This window comes from Megalobrama amblycephala, linkage group LG2, assembly GCF_018812025.1.
Source record: "Megalobrama amblycephala isolate DHTTF-2021 linkage group LG2, ASM1881202v1, whole genome shotgun sequence".
NCBI classification, from domain to species: domain Eukaryota; kingdom Metazoa; phylum Chordata; class Actinopteri; order Cypriniformes; family Xenocyprididae; genus Megalobrama; species Megalobrama amblycephala.
The window spans coordinates 46,120,270-46,137,708 of record NC_063045.1 but is presented as its reverse complement, the minus strand read 5'-3'; the positions used below and the strand labels follow the sequence as shown (position 1 = coordinate 46,137,708).

The window sequence follows — 17,439 nt, the reverse complement described above, 5'->3', positions numbered from 1 at the left end:
ATTCTAGTTAGGGTGGGTTATGAATAGTTTAAAAAGCTCCCTAATAGCTAAATGTTGGCACAAGATGATGTTTGTCCTCTTTTTTTGAACTCAATAGAATTCAAATGGATCGCACATTTTATCATCAGTGTCGGGATGGCTCGTGGGAATCTTACCAAACTTTTGGAGCATGATAAGATTCAGAGTAGCAGCCTAGTATGTTTATGATTCCCGCACCACAAATGCATTAAATAAACAAGGCTTCAGTTGCGCTGATGGTCTTTTCAGTTTGTACGGGAACTTAACACTTATAAAAGCTCCGAACACATGATGTAGGCTATATAATTGGACCCACTTTATATTAAGTGGCCTTACCTACTGTGTACTTACATTTTAATTAATCATTTGATACAATGCACTTATTGTGTACATACATGTTTTTACATTGTACTTATATTTTAAAAACACCTGCATGTAATTACATCTGTAATTCATTTCTGTAATTACATTCATAATTACTCTGTTGACCCATCCCTTAACCCTTACCCCTACCCTTAAACCTACCCATACCACCAAAGCTTTCCCTAACCTTATCCGTATCCACCTCAATATCAGCAAAAGTGTTTTGCAATTCAATATGAACCCAATAAGTACATTGTACTTATTTTTTGATGTAAGTACATAGTAGTTAAGTAGGCCACTTAGAAAGTGGGACCATATAATTAATTAATAGTAGCCTAGGCCTATTATTTCGTCACCACCATATTTCTCACCCCGAGACCGCTGCAGTGAGAGAAATGCGCTCAACGCACTGCTCAAAACACAGAGCGGCGTTGATCGGAGTTCTCTCGCTGCAGCGCGAACACGCACTGTGAAGCCTGTTTTTTAGCCGATGATGAGCGGGAAAAGGTAGAATGACAGAAGTGCTCATGCACCAATTACAACAAAGAATAACGAGTTTACACAACAGCATTGGGCACACAGTTAAAGGGGAAGCTAACAGGACAATATTTTATGGACTTTCGAAGCAAAAAACAAGTGGGTGTACTCAAATACTGATCCTTAGAAGTCGTAATACGCAAACAGTCCTGAGCAAAAAGTAAGTAGCCTATAGGCCTACGGCGTATGCGTGCGTATCGCCCCGACTACACCACTGGCTCAACTGCCACTTCATCCAACGCTCCGAGTGAGAAACCGCTTCAGACGATTCAGTGCGTGTAGGGAAATTAACTCCTTCACACTGATTCGCGAACCAATTTAAACAGTTTGGCCAACTTGTTTGATCAAGGCTGCGTCCGAAAACTGGAAAATGCTGCCTTCGGAGGATACATTTCAAGGTAGGACGGCATTATGGCACGTCTAATGTTAGCTTCACTTCCTGTCTCCTGAGATACCTTCCTCAGATCGATTTTTCAAGGCAGCATAGATGTATCCTTAGCTACTTTTGATATCCCACAATCCTGTGCTTTCCATTCTGTGACTGTTGAGCTAGAAAAATAAAGATGGCGTCCGAAAGTTGCGTTTGCTTGCCAGTTTGTGAGTAAATGTACATTTTTCACCAACATTTTCCACTTTTGATGTCATTTCTAGCGAGTAATTACTACTGTAGTAATTAAATATTTGTTTAGTTCTCACCAAATCTCGCGCTATATTGCTGTAGATCATTAAACTGTTACGCAGCCTCAGAAGTCTGTCCTAAATCCTTTTCTTGAGGTGCCTTCATGCACAAACGCTGACTTACAAGTCTTTGCTTGATAAGGCAGCAAGTCAGCTACCTAGGTTTTCGGACACAGCCCAAGTCTTTAAACAGAATCGACTCAAAAGAGTGATTCATTTGTGAGTGGGACATCGTTCATGAAAAAAAGAGACTTGCGCCTAGACTACGCATTTACATGTAACGTTACAGTATTGCATTTAAATAAAGTAACGAGAGGAACGTTGCCCAGCGTAGTGAAGTAAAAGTACAGATTTTTCATTAGAAATGTACTCAAGTTAAAGTAAAAGTACCCACATTTAAATCTACTCTAAAAAGTACAAATTTCAAAAAAAAAAAAAAATACTCAAGTAAATGTAGCAAAGTAAATGTACTTTGTTACTACCAACCTTTGCTCCCACGTGCTTGTAGGCATGGGGCATTCTCCTAATGAGATGATGGATGGTGTCCTGGGGTATTTCCTCCCAGATCTGGACCAGGGCATTACTGAGCTCCTGGACAGTCTGGGGTGCAACCTGGCGGTGTCGGATGGACGGAAACATAACGGTGTTCTATTGGATTTCGGTCAGGCGGGGGCCATTAAATGGTATCAATTCCTTCATCCTCCAGGAACTGCCTGGATACTCTCATCACATGAGGCCGGGCATTGTCGTGCACCAGGAGGAATCCAGGACCCACTGCACCAGCGTAAGGTCAGACAATGGGTCCATAAATTTTTAATTTATAAATGCATTAATACTGGCTGTGATACTCAGAAGTCTGTTTCTCCCACTCTCTCTTCTCTTAGCCTGTGTATATCCCTTCTTTAAGGCAGTATTATTAGCTGGCAGAAGAGGAGAGAAAGTGATGGAATGCAGTAAGAACATGGATGCTGGGTTGGGGAGACAAACACACTCAGTACCCTTATAAGGGCATCACCATTGTGATTACAGCTTTGCTGACACATTCGCTCAAGATATGAGCTGAGCTGGGTTTTCTCAGGATGGATTCCTCATGTGGAGTGCAGCATAATGAGAGACTGTGTCTTGACGGTTTATGAAAGCTGAACGCTAGAACGTTCTGGTGGTTTATTGTTTGGGATTGGTCACAGCTCACACATTACAGCTATTTCTGCATGTGCTTGACATGTGTGTGGAGACTCAAACACTGTGCTCTCTCTCCATTAGTGTAATTAACTTCAGATCTGAATATAATCTCATAAAAAGGCATTGTTGAATAAATCTGGCAACATGATGCATTGAAATTTCATGCCCATATAATAATTACCTTTAATATCCTGTTTAGTCTGTGGATTTGTTCATCCATTAAATGCTACATATGATGTTCAGCTAATAAAATTTTTGTCAAAGGTAATTATTGTTCTGAATTAATGATTATTAATTATTTTTTTTTAAATATATTATTCTTGTTTTAGATGTTCATTTTAGATTGTCTTTTTTTAAGATTTATTGTTAAGCAAATCAATTAGCTATCACAAACATTACACTTCTCACCATTTGATTGGGTTTTACATTATATGTCTTTTATATGAAAACTTGCCCCTAAAGAAGAGAAACTTGTAAAGCAAAAACATTAAGAGCAGTATCATTTTATATAGATGCACACAGACTTCACTTAAACTTTTAAAATTCATGAGTATGCCAGTGCAAATACTCATGAATTTCAGTCAACATCATTAAGCAAAATGATCACCACACAACAAATGTCAACATCGATAGTTAGCAAAACAATGAGAATAAAACACTAAATGCATAATTTATTCATGCTGCAATGCATGCAGGGAGCCAGCAAGTGAGTAATGTTATTCAGCATGATTTTTTTTTTTTTTTTTTTTTTTTTGTCAGACAACATTGTAAGGCTATTTGGGAAACATGTAGGGGAATATTGTTGGTTATAACCAGTGCCTTTTTTTTTTTTTTTTTAAAGAATATTCATATAGTTTATATATAATATAAGTTAAAATATATTATTTAAGTTTTAGTTATTTTAGTATATTAAGTTATACTAAATGAAAATGAAAAATGTTGCTTGCCAAATAGCTGAAATAAAATAATTTTTAAAATATATTTTATTTTATTTCAGTTATTGTTTATTTTATTTCTTAGTATGCTGAATATAACAGTGTTGGATAGAATACTTACAACATAGTCAGTTACTGATTCCAAATTAAATGACAAAAATTGTAGTTAATGACGTAATGCGTTACATTAAACATTTAAGGTAATATAATCAGACTACTACAAAAGAACAAAAGCAGAGAGTTCTACACGGGTATCTTTACATGGTCACTGGTGCTCATTGGATAAACTGGAGGTAAACATCACATGTTACTCGAAATACTCCAAGGCACTCATGTGATGAAAGTAAAATGCCTTTAATTATCTGGGCTAAATCATTAAAAATAATTAAAAGTGTAGATCTGAATTTATTACAAAATTTATAATTATTTTTATGATTTATAACATAATTCATTGCTGTCACGATCCCTGCTTGTGTTTCCTGTGTCTGTTGTCATGGACTCTTATTTTGAAATTTTGTCTTTCCATTGTTCCTTTGTTCACCTCATGTTTCCCTGCTGCTCTGTTCCCTTGTTTGTTGTCATGGACACTCATTTGACCACACCCATCTTGTCAGTTTCCATAGTATTTCATTGGTTCTGCTCAGCAGTTATAGCCCTTCTTGTCACTAGTTTGTTTGTCAGTCATTGTATGTACATATCCTGGATTATATCACGTTTTCCTCCTGTACCATTGTTTACTCAAGCTACCTTGTGTTCTCTGACCTTGTGGACTCTTTTAATAAATCCAGCTGCACGTGGCTCCACTTCCCACCCTGCTCCTTTGCCTGCCTGAATGCCCTCGTTACATTTAATTTAGTTTCGTAATTAGATTCCAAAAATTAAGTACTTGTAATTTAGATTATACATTTTAAAATACTTGTAATCAGACTACATTACTTTATTATTGATTACATGATAACATGTTATTCTCACAGTGTCAGTAAATTATTCATAATTCATTGATTCTCCTTACCATTTCTTTTTTATCATTTAAATGTTCCTTTAAAAAAACCCTACTGCTTGTATATGTTCAGGTCTTTTGTGGAACTACACACAGACCAGCACTGAATTTACAGAAATCATTTCACTTTGAAGTGTTTTCTCAATATTGCAACTAACATTGCTATGCAACCAAGCTATATTTGCTGTAGACAAAAAAAAAAAAAAAAAAAAATATATATATATATATATATATATATATATATATATATATATATATATATATATATATATATATATATATATATATATATATATATATATATATATATATATATATATATATATATATATATATATATATCTCAGTATTCACTTAAGAAAGCTAATGCAAAAAAAAAAAAAAACAGACCAGGTAAATATATCTGAAGATGCGGGAAGCATTTCTAAAGTCCTTTTAGATATATACAGGTGCTGGTCATATAATTAGAATATCATCAAAAAGTTGATTTATTTCACTAATTCCATTCAAAAAGTGAAACTTGTATATTATATTCATTCATTACACACAGACTGATATATTTCAAATGTTTATTTCTTTTAATTTTGATGATTATAACTGACAACTAAGGAAAATCCCAAATTCAGTATCTCAGAAAATTAGAATATTGTGAAAAGGTTCAATATTGAAGACACCTGGTGCCACACTCTAATCAGCTAATTAACTCAAAACACCTGCAAAGGCCCTTAAATGGTCTCTCAGTCTAGTTCTGTAGGCTACACAATCATGGGGAAGACTGCTGACTTGACAGTTGTCCAAAAGACAACCATTGATACCTTGCACAAGGAGGGCAAGACACAAAAGGTCATTGCTAAAGAGGCTGGCTGTTCACAGTGCTCTGTGTCCAAGCACATTAATAGAGAGGCGAAGGGAAGGAAAAGATGTGGTAGAAAAAAAAGTGTACAAGCAATAGGGATAACCGCACCCTGGAGAGGATTGTGAAACAAAACCCATTCAAAAATGTGGGGGAGATTCACAAAGAGTGGGCTGCAGCTGGAGTCAGTGCTTCAAGAACCACTACACACAGACGTATGCAAGACATGGGTTTCAGCTGTTGCATTCCTTGTGTCAAGCCACTCTTGAACAACAAACAGCGTCAGAAGCGGCTACAGACAAAAAGGACTGGACTGCTGCTGAGTGGTCCAAAGTTATGTTCTCTGATGAAAGTAAATTTTGCATTTCCTTTGGAAATCAGGGTCCCAGAGTCTGGAGGAAGAGAGGAGAGGCACACAATCCATGTTGCTTGAGGTCCAGTGTAAAGTTTCCACAGTCAGTGATGGTTTGGGGTGCCATGTCATCTGCTGGTGTTGGTCCACTGTGTTTTCTGAGGTCCAAGGTCAACGCAGCCATATACCAGGAAGTTTTAGAGCACTTCATGCTTCCTGCTGCTGACCAACTTTATGGAGATGCAGATTTCATTTTCCAACAGGACTTGGCACCTGCACACAGTGCCAAAGCTACCAGTATGTGGTTTAAGGACCATGGTATCCCTGTTCTTAATTGGCCAGCAAACTCTCCTGACCTTAACCCCATAGAAAATCTATGGGGTATTGTGAAGAGGAAGATGCGATATGCCAGCCTCAACAATGCAGAAGAGCTGAAGGCCACTATCAGAGCAACCTGGGCTCTCATAACACCTGAGCAGTGCCACAGACTGATCGACTCAATGTCACGCCGTATTGCTGCAGTAATTCAGGCAAAAGGTGCCCCAACTAAGTATTGAGTGCTGTACATGCTCATACTTTTCATGTTCATACTTTTCAGTTGGCCAAAATTTCTAAAAATCCTTTCTTTGTATTGGTCTTAAGTAATATTCTGATTTTCTGAGATACTGAATCTGGGATTTTCCTTAGTTGTCAGTTATAATCATCAAAATTAAAAGAAATAAACATTTGAAATATATCAGTCTGTGTGTAATGAATGAATATAATATAAAAATTTAAATTTTTGAATGGAATTCGTGAAATAAATCAACTTTTTGATGATATTCTAATTATATGACCAGCACCTGTAGTAAACCCAAATAAACAGAAGGCCTATTATAAATGATCTCACTACAAACATGTGGCCTATAAAACTAAACTTAGTGGCTGGTTTCACCAGACTTGCTCTTTTCATCATTGTCTATAAAGCAAGAGCACAGGTGGGTTTAGGCAATGGGCAGTCTGGAAGAGAAGTGTATGCTAAATCTAGATGATTTATATACTCTGAGTTTAGCCGAATAGCTGTGGGTACAACTAACCAAAGAAGCGAACCATTATTCACACAGGTGTTCACACGTTATAAGAGACTGACTTCAAGCAGTGCCTCCCTTCAATTCCCTAACCACTGAGGCCCCCTGGCCTGTACCTATAAGACCCCCTCATGGGTCAAAGGTCACCCCCTTGCATTTATTTATCAGTACATCTTTCAGAAAGCAGTTCTGGATCAGATGACATCGGAGAGGAGTGTTCTGGAAAAGTTATTTGTTTTTGTGTGGCTACGTGTTTTATTTAGAGAAAGAGGCTTGTCGTTTTAAGAGGGGCTAAGGGAATGTTTGCTCACCCTCTTAATGACTTTGTTGAGGAAGACCATCCATCTTTCTCTCTGCGCATTACAGGACTGAACTCCAGGAGGTGACCGCCTGGCAGATACACACGGTTTACATGGAGCCATGCTGGAGACAATGCTATGGTAAACACAACATCACAAGGAGTGCATGCCTTTTTGTTTTGGAATGATAAACATTAGCAGATTTTGAATATTAGTACACAAACAATTAAATTTAGATTATTATGGCCACAGGCCTGAACATGAACTATTTATACTTGGTGAATCACATTGATTCATTTAAAATAAAACAAAATGAAGGAGTCGCGTTCATCTAGCACGCTATGATGTTTAAGCATGCAAGCATTGAAGCAAGATTTAATTATAAGCGCTTATAGTGTGACAAATTCTGACAGAAGAGGGTGAGAATTCAGCAAATACAGCAAGAATGACATTACCTATCAAAATTTCTTGTTTTGAATCGACTACGCTGCCTCAAGCAAACAGATTTGATTCCCGTTTGGTTTCAGCTCTATAGTTTTGATTGAATGTGAAATGATAAAGTGGTGTCAAGAGATATCCTGACATGAACACACCAATCTTGCTTTCACTCTTGCTTTTCACACTTGAGTGTCTTGTGACAATTTATTGATGGATCTCACAGGAGGACACACCTGTATTCACAGCTGTAAATTTGCTCTTTCCTTCTCTCTCGCCCACTTAGTATAATCAAATAATGTCTAACAGGTGAATTCTTTCTTAATTTTGTGTGTACTGAACCAAATGAATTACAGATTTCTCATGATAAAGGCTTAGAACAGTTAAGTCATTTTGGGTCTAAATTTTGGTCCTCATATATGGTTAAAGGTGATTTAAGGGGAACATTTAGATTCCTTGGTCAGAGACAGCTCTGTGGAGAAAACAAGCAGAATTTCTGCAGCTGGCTGCTGAGTTGCGTGTGAACACTTTGTCACAGAGTAATCTCCCACAAACACAGATGCACACACATATGCGTAAATACTCTCTCCTGCTATGCTCACAGAGAAAAACTCCAAACTGTGGAGGGCAAAGCCACATAGAGACTTTTACCTCATGGTGTTTGGAACGAGCAAGAGTTCAGTGCTTCTAAAATACAACAGCCCTGTTACTCGTTTAACTTTGCGGTTTAGATGCCTTGGCAATTCATTGTGGCCTTTTGGCAGCAGTTAGGCGACCATGTACTGTTACTGTTAAATGGGTGAAAGTGAAAGCTTCTCAAGCCATCCTTGACACAGTTAAAATCATTTAGGAAATTGTGGGAAGGTGCTATTGTGCAATTGCCTAGTAGGTGCTGTAAATGAAATTTCCAACCAAATAAATGTGTATCTATATAAATTCACATATAAAAAACAAGTTACATTTCAGACACAATATTGCCAGTCTATATTTGTTCCACCAGTGAAAATAGTTCCTCAGTGAATTAGTGTGTTTGAACAAATTGGTTGAGTAAATGATTCAATGAGTCACTCAAAAAGACATGAACTGATGATTCACTCATAAAGACAATCTTGCCGCCTCCTCATAGCATAATGATGTAACTTGCAGAAAGAGTCACTGAAAAATCCCCACCACTAATGCACAGACTGTCAAATTCAAGCATTAGTGTTGTTTCAGTATTATTTATACTATTATAGTATTTATTAATATTTTCAATTAGATTTTATTTATATATTTTTAAATTTAGTAATTTTGTTGTGCTTTTGTCACTTTTATTATTATTATTTTTTAAATATTCAATTCTACATTTATTTGTATAGCGCTTTTCACGATACATATCATTTCAAAGCAGCTTTACAGAGAATGCATGTCAACATTACAATTTAAAGAATGCAGTTAGCAAATAATGTAATAATTTAGGCAATTAATTTACAATCACTGTTAGAAGTTTAACTGAAGGTAGAAGCAATGAGCTCCTGGAAAAATGAATTGCATTAACAATAATTAGGATATATAGAAATTGGGCAATGTGCATGTTGATCCAGATGATTGCGTCTTCTGAAGTCCTCGCAGGAGTTGGCGCCGTCTCTTCATAGGTGTTGGTCATCTGAGGTCTTCTTAAGAGGCTGGATCCAAACTGAAGCTGATGTCCCGAGGTAAAACAGAAAAGCAAATGGAGAATAATTAGCGTAGCTGCTGTTTATAACATTAAGCAAAGATAGTCATGTGCAATTGATCCGATATGAGATGCATTATGTGAATGCTTGGCTAAAGAGATGCGTCTTCAATCTAGATTTAAACTGGGTGAGTGAGTCTGAGCCCCAAGCATTATCAGGAAGGCTATTCCAGAGTTTCGGAGCCAAATGTGAAAACGCTCTCCCTCCTTTAGTGGACTTAGATATCCTAGGTACAACCAGAAATCCAGAGTTTTGTGATCTTAAAGAGCATGAAGGATTGTAGGGCGATAGAAGATCGGTTAAGTACACAGGAGCTAAACCATTTAGAGCCTTATAGGTCATTAGCAATACTTTATAATCGATATGGAACTTAATGGGTAACCAGTGTAGAGATGATATAATTGGTGATATATGATCATATTTTCTTGACCTGGTAAGAACTCTAGAAGCTGCATTTTGTACTAATTGTAGCTTATTTATTGAGGAAGCAGGACAACCAGCTTATAATGCATTACAGTAATCTAGTCGAGACGTCATGAAAGCATGAAATAAATATATTTCTATTTAGCTTTATAGTTTTGGTAATTTTAGTACTTCAACTTATTTCTAATTATCAACGTCTCTAATTATCCTTTAAGGTTTTTAAGTTTAAAGGTGCCATCGAATGAAAAATTTAATTTATCTTGGCATAGTTAAATAACAAGAGTTCAGTACATGGAAATGACATACAGTGAGTCTCAAACACCATTGTTTCCTCCTTCTTATATAAATCTCATTTGTTTAAAAGACCTCCGGAAAACAGGCGAATCTCAACATAACACCGACTGTTACGTAACAGTTCATTAATATGTACGCCCCCAATATTTGCATATGCCAGCACATGTTCAAGCCATTAGACAAGGGCAAAACGTCTGGATGTGTACAGCTGAATCATCAGACTAGTTAAGCAAGCAAGAACAATAGCGAAAAACGGCAGATGGAGCAATAATAACATGATCCATGATTACATGATATTTTTAGTGATATTTGTAAATTGTCTTTCTAAATGTTTCGTTATCATGTTGCTAATGTACTGTTAAATGTGGTTAAAGTTACCATCGTTTATTACTGTATTCACGGAGACAAGAGAGCCATCGCTATTCTCATTTTTAAACACTTGCAGTCTGTATAATGCATAAACACAACTTCATTCTTTATAAATCTCTCCAACAGTGTAGCATTAGCCCGTTAGCCACGGAGCACAGCCTTAAACTCATTCAGAATCAAATGCAAACATCCAAATAAATACTATACTCACAGGAATCGATGTATGCATGGACACTTTGTAAAGATCCATTTTGAGGGTTATATTAGCTGTGTGAACTTTGTGTTTGCTGTTTAAGGCAGTTGAGAGCTCGCGGGGACAGGGAGCGGGAGATTTAAAGGGGCCGCACACGCTTAATCGGTGCATATGTAATAATGGCTCAAAATAGGCAGTTAAAAAAATTAATTTTAAAAAAATCTATGGGGTATTTTGAGCTGAAACTTCACAGACACGTTCAGGGGACACCTTAGACTTATATTACATCTTTTGAAAAGGGGTTCTAGGGCACCTTTAAGTTTTTCATCTATATTTTATTTCAGCTTTATTACAATTAACAAAATTCCTTAAATTTGTATTCCTTAATTACATTCCCTAATTAATTTACATAATACAGCATATTTTGCTCAGAACGTTTTGATTGAACTTTGGCCAGAGGAGTTTGAACAACGGCTGGCTCTGACAAACGAAGACAAACTGGTGCTGTGCGTCTCGTGGGAGCTGGTTTGGATCAGTCAGCAGCCTCTGATGTACCATGTCTCTGTGCTCTCTGGAGGGTGATTTGGGACGAGAGCTGTGGGCCGAGAGCAAGGGGATTCAGCAGCTGCTTCTAGTTGTGCTTCTTTGTGCAAATACACATATGAACATACATATGTCTGTGTTCATACACGCACAGCCTTTCGAAATGGCATCTGGTTCCTTATGAAAGATGTTGAGGTGGGATGTTGGGGTCATCCGTTGAGCCGGGAGTGCAGTTTGGTACTTAATCTCATAAACATGACTCTGGATTCTTCACAAGTGATGGCAGCATTCCAGAGCTGATCCCACAGGCTGCCGTAGTGCTCGGCATCCAGGAATCAGTCATCTGTGCTTTGGTCCGGACCCAAGTAACAAGAACCACACTGAGGGGAGATCAAGTACATACACAAGGTATGATGTGTCTTTTTGCTGCTGTAGCTCAGCTGGTAGAACATGGCGTTAGTAACTCCAAGGTCATGGGTTCAATTCCTAGGAACATATACACTGCGGGATATAACTTTGGAATAAATAAGAATGTTTTTGAAAGAAATCTCTTAAAAGTAAAAACAGTTCTGTCTTGACAACTCTCTTGAGTGTTTGACACGGTAATGGGTGGCGGAATAGAGCTGCTCCCTGCTGCTGCTGGTTATTGCTGCTACTGCTTCAGAGCAAGTATGGGACTTGCTACTGCCAATACATACACAACACACGGCTGTGAGCAAGTAAGACATGATGCTGCTGTACAATATAGTGTACATGAATTACCCGTAGCAGATCTATACAGGTGGAGCTGTGGAAGGTGGAGGGTTTCTGAAAGTGCACTGCTAAGGCAAATGCTAATCAAGCAATTGAAGGTTGAGCAGGGAGCTCATTGGTTACTGATACAGCAGGAACCAATCAGCTGTGCCCTATAGAGAATGACATGATTGCAAGCAGGTTGAGTTAAGGACCTATTAGCCTGTCCCATCTAGAGTTTCATGACAGAACTTTGTGTCAGTATTGTGAAATATTATTAGAATTCAAAAGAACTGTTTTCTATTTCAATATAAATGTAATTTATTCCTGTGATGGCAAAGCTAAATTTACTGCACTCATTACTCCAGTCTTCAGTGTCACATGATCCTTCAGAAATCATTCTAATATGCTGATTTTATCATCAATTATCATTGATACTCAATTATTAATAATGGTTCTTATTATCAATGTTTAAAAGGTTTTGTTTTTTTTGTGGAAATCATAATACTGTACATACATTTTTTTCAGGATTCTTTGATGAATAGAAAATTCAGAAAAACAGCATTTATTTGAAAGAGTTTTTTGTAACATTATAATTGTCTTCAATTGTCTATTGTCACTTTTGATCAATTTAAGTGTATATCTTCATTGCATCGCAATTTGACAGATAAAATGCAGTGCCTGTGTCAAACTGATTAAAAGCTTTGTGCATGTAACAGAGTTTTCCAATCACATGCACAAATAATAAGCTGTTTATTCGCAGATAAACAAAGACATGAATTATTTTAAACACAGAGACTAAAAAAAGGTTCAAATAATGCTTGGCTTAACAGTTTGTAAAATATAATCAGCTGATGTCAATAATAAATCTTTTCATGCTGGCATGTGTGCTGTCCAGTCTCTTCCGTGACCTTACTTACAATTGTTTTCCTGAGTTCAGTGATGAAAGAGTTAGTCAAAACCAGATTGTATTCAGAGCCAGAGGATGAACAACTTTATGTTTAAAAAAATAGCTTGATCAGGATCCCATTAGTGACCTTATTAGAGTTTTGATGAGGGACATGAAAATTTGGCAGTGTGAGAAGTACAAATCGTGCTATGCTGATGTGTGGCAGCTGTACTGGCCGGATTTCGTCTGTTATGACGTGCATCCAATTGTAAACTACCAAACTCACAAACATGTCACACATCTCAAGACGAATGCAGCCATTTAAGGTGAGCAAGGTTACAAAGAGGTTGTGGCTAGTTTTTAAAACATACATTCTCATGTAATCACTCATCTATGTAGGTTACAGCACCACCAAGTGGTTCGTCTAAGAGTCAATGACAAAAAAGGGTGTACAGAAACCATAAAAAGGAATATATTTATATCTTACATAAAAAATACATCAAATTTAATTTTAATTCAGAAATTGAAAACATGTTCATTATTTAGGTCTTTGTCTGTATGAATTTATGTTTTTGAATAAAGTAAAAGATATAAAAGAATAAGCATCTCATCATTGACCCTTAAGTTCAGGTTACCAAATAGTAAATAGTCTGAGACAGGCAAATGCAGCTATCAATAATCAGATTTCCTTTAATTTGCATATATTTTTGCCTAAACTAAAGTTTTGAAACACTTTTCTTTGTGGAGCTTGTTTTATGTGTGTAATGATTGTGGGTATTCACTTTGTGTGTGGGCAAGGTTTACAACATCACTGTATGTGTAAATCACTCGTTAAACAAAAAGTCATACGTGCAAGCTCCACATTACAGTTACAGTGTGGTGAAATATAAACCAACAAAAACAGTAAAAGCTCAACTTTGGCAGCTAAGGGAAACTTCTGAAACACCTCTAAAGAGTGGCAGGTTGTCCTGTTAACAGCCTTCACCTGCCAGATTAGGGTAGCTGCTTTACAAAACTATATTAGGAATGTATTTACACAGGGTTGAGAAGGCCAACAATTACATATTGCATTAATAACCATAAAAATATCCCTTTATGTTTTGGATGGTTGCTTGCTTGATTCTATCAGAGAGGTTAATATGAAATGAATGGCACCCCTGCTGAGATACTGAAGCACCAGGACCCTCCACAACGCTGCTAACCTGAGGTTTGGAGCTCAAACTCTCCTCTCGGGTCTGAATGCCAGCAGCTGCACCCTGTAGCCCAAGACCCTGTACATTGTTTTTGAATTACCGTAAAGCATTTTGTCACTCTCGCGTGAACGTGAACATGAGGCGAGATTGTGTCGGGTCGATGCAGCTCAACTTGCAAGTGCTGTATTCTGGCGTAGACGTGCCAGATGGGGTTAGTGCTCGCCTCAAACACACCACTACAAGTCAATTAACCATCGTAAGGACTTAGAAAATTATTTATGAAGGTAAAAAAAGTTACTTAGTTCTGTTTTAAATCAAAATCTCTTAGTGTGTGGAATATTTTTGCACATTTTTTTTTAAAGTAATATCATTAACCATATTGTTTAAACGCATATGATTTCTAATTTAAAAAGCTTTTAAAAGCATATCTATTATTGCATGTTGCTGGATCAAGTAGGCCAGACAGCAACATAGTGCGGCCCAGACCCGGCCCACAATTGGTACATGTGAATAACATGCGGATCAGATGAGGGCCGGATCTGGGCTGACACTTTGTTGCTGTCAGGGAGGCCTACCAGTGAGAAAAAAAGTAGGAGCACAAGTCAAAAAGGGACAGATGAGCCAGGCATGGCCTGAAGGACAGAGAAAAAAAACAGTAGCTACATGGTTCAACCACTTTAAAAAAACAGAGCGCCTTGCATCATGGTAAATTGTGCTGTCCTAAGGCAATAACGCAACATTTCAATGTTTTTGTGGGTAAAGATGGTTGAGGGCCACAAAAACAAAACAATAGTCCTATAATATCTTTCTAGCAGAGGTGTAAAAAGTACTCAAAAATGTTACTCAAGTGAAAGTACAAGTACTGAGTGAAAATTTTACTAAATTAGAAGAAAAAGTATCTGGCCAGAATCATACTTGAGTAAAAGTAAAAAAGTACTACATTAAAATTGTACTTGAGTATTAAAAAAGTAAAAGTAACAGCAAGAATGAAAACTAGAGATTCTTTTTTAAGCTTTTAATCTCTAAAAACATGGTGAATGAACCACATACAAAGTTTTATCCTCTTTTAGAACTGTTTGTGTTTAATTGTATTTAATTATCAAACTATAAGACTACTACCTAATGCCAGTATGCAACATGCTACTCAAAGTTGCAAAACCTCGGATTTAACTTAAGCAGAAGCTGATTTTCAAAATTGTGAGTGTCAAGCCTAGCTCTTTTGGGGCTAAAAATCAATCCTGCAGTGCCTGAAACACTGATGTCTGAAACACAGGCCAGATATCCATCCAACTCTTTGCTGGCTTCATGTGTTGTCTGTTTCAAAGAAGCGAAAAAATCTTCATCATCAGATGAACTGTTGGCCACAGGTGCTCTTGATTCTGTGGCTGATTTTTGACTTCCTCCATTTTCTTCCACTGACTGTTATAATTTCCAGGTCAACAAAGAGTATAGAACCCAAGAGGCGACACTCTGATACTTTTTAGGCAACAGTCACTAGATGGCGCTCCGGTAGTGCAGCCGCCATTATGGGGTGAAAATACTAACTGGAGCATTGAATCCTTCACATCTTACACACCCAAAATCGGCGAATTTCACAGCCAAATCAGAAGCGCAGTAGAACAGTTTTTTAAATTAAGTCACCAGTAAATTGTACGGCTCCCACAGTAAATGTTGTATTGTCCTATATATGTTTTATTTTACCAGTTGTGGAATCAACCATTCAACCATCTGAGGTAACGTAGTTAGCCTACTTTATTGAGTATTTCCATTTTATGAAACTTTACACATTTATTAATAGTAAATTAATAATTAATACATTTAAGATCATCATATTTACAGCGATCAGTATATTTCAGACCTAGTGGAGTAATAGTAATAATATCTAGGTCTGAATTGAAATAAGCTATATTATACGTTTTAATGGATCATGCTAAAAACATAATGATCTTATAATACATGATGCATTGCTGTGTCCGTTATTGCATAATTCCCACTTTTGGACACTTTTGCTTCAGTGGACTATAGACAACACTGCAAAATCAAGCTGTTATATTCATATATTTATTGCAATCCAACATTCCCAGTTTTTCTGATACATGTCATAATTTAATTTCATATGTCAGTATTAATTCAGTGTTTATAAGTCTAATACTAATACTAGATCTTTTAAAGAGTTTTAACCCAAACTGACTGAGAGCAAAAAGGTTTTGTGAAAAAGTTTTTTTTTTTAACAAAGCAGCTGATATTGCCATAGAAACTAGTGGACAGCCAAGTCGCCTTCACCCCAAAATGGCAGAAATGCAAGGCCGCTGCTGGACGCAGGTGTTGCAATGGAACATTCTGTTGAGTGTCGCTTCTTGTTAGTGTATATTCTTTGAGGTCAAGGTGCTGTGCATTGTGGTAATTGATGCAACATGACGTCACTTCCAAAGGACCAATGAACAAGTCTGACCAATTTTATGGAATGTGAAAATGAATCTCATTGAATAAATAACCATTAAATTAAACTGGTCATAAGCGCAATTCAATTGGTTTGGTAATAGCAAGGGAAAATAGAATGAAGTGATCTCCAAAAAATAAGTACTTTTTGACTGTAAATAAAATTGCAAGGAGTAAAAAGTAGTCTTTTTTCTCAAAAAATGTAATCAAGTAAAAGTAAAAGTATTGATTTTTAAATGTACTCAAGTAAAGTAAAAATCCCCAAAAATAATACTTAAATACAGTAATCAAGTAAAATTACTCAAGTACTTTACACCTCTGCTTTCTAGAGAAAATAATTGTGAATTTTATGTGTGAATTCTATGTATTTTGTAAATTTGAAAAATAAACATGCTTTTTTTTTACCTGAAGTCTACAAATCTTTGATATTCATTTACATTCAGTTCACATTTATTTCGTATAGCCTAATGTTTTTTTTCACAATTGTCTTTGCTGCTTTGCCTTGCCTTATACTGCCACCCTCTGAACAACAGAGGAATTTACTGGTTGCTGGATCTAGTGGTTTTCTTGTTATTTTTGTGGTCTGATATACTGTATAACATAATATAATAAATAGTTTTAAGTAAATATTTAAAAATTCACACCAAGGTTAAGCATCAAGACAGACTGAAGAAATGTGTTGTTGTTGTTGTTGTAGGTTATTATTAGGTATTTGATAAAAGTGAAATTAAGATATAATAATAATAATAATATTTTTTTTTAATCATCATCATCACCTTTTTCTTCTCTGTACGTTTAGTTTTTATTCTTCACACATAGTAGGTGATCCTGGTACCAATGCCGTGTGCATCGTCTGCTCTCTTCCCTTCTCATCATGGCTTCTTCCTCGCGCTAGCTGCTTATTCCACGTCGGTTAAAGGAAGGTCGGCG

At 36.6% G+C, this 17,439-nt stretch overlaps 1 long non-coding RNA gene across 1 annotated transcript in view; it reads right to left on the bottom strand.

Annotated features, from left to right (window-relative positions):
• Window positions 1-17,439, bottom strand: part of LOC125260646 — a 42,068-nt gene that overhangs the window by 9,494 nt on the left and 15,135 nt on the right. The window lies entirely within an intron of this gene.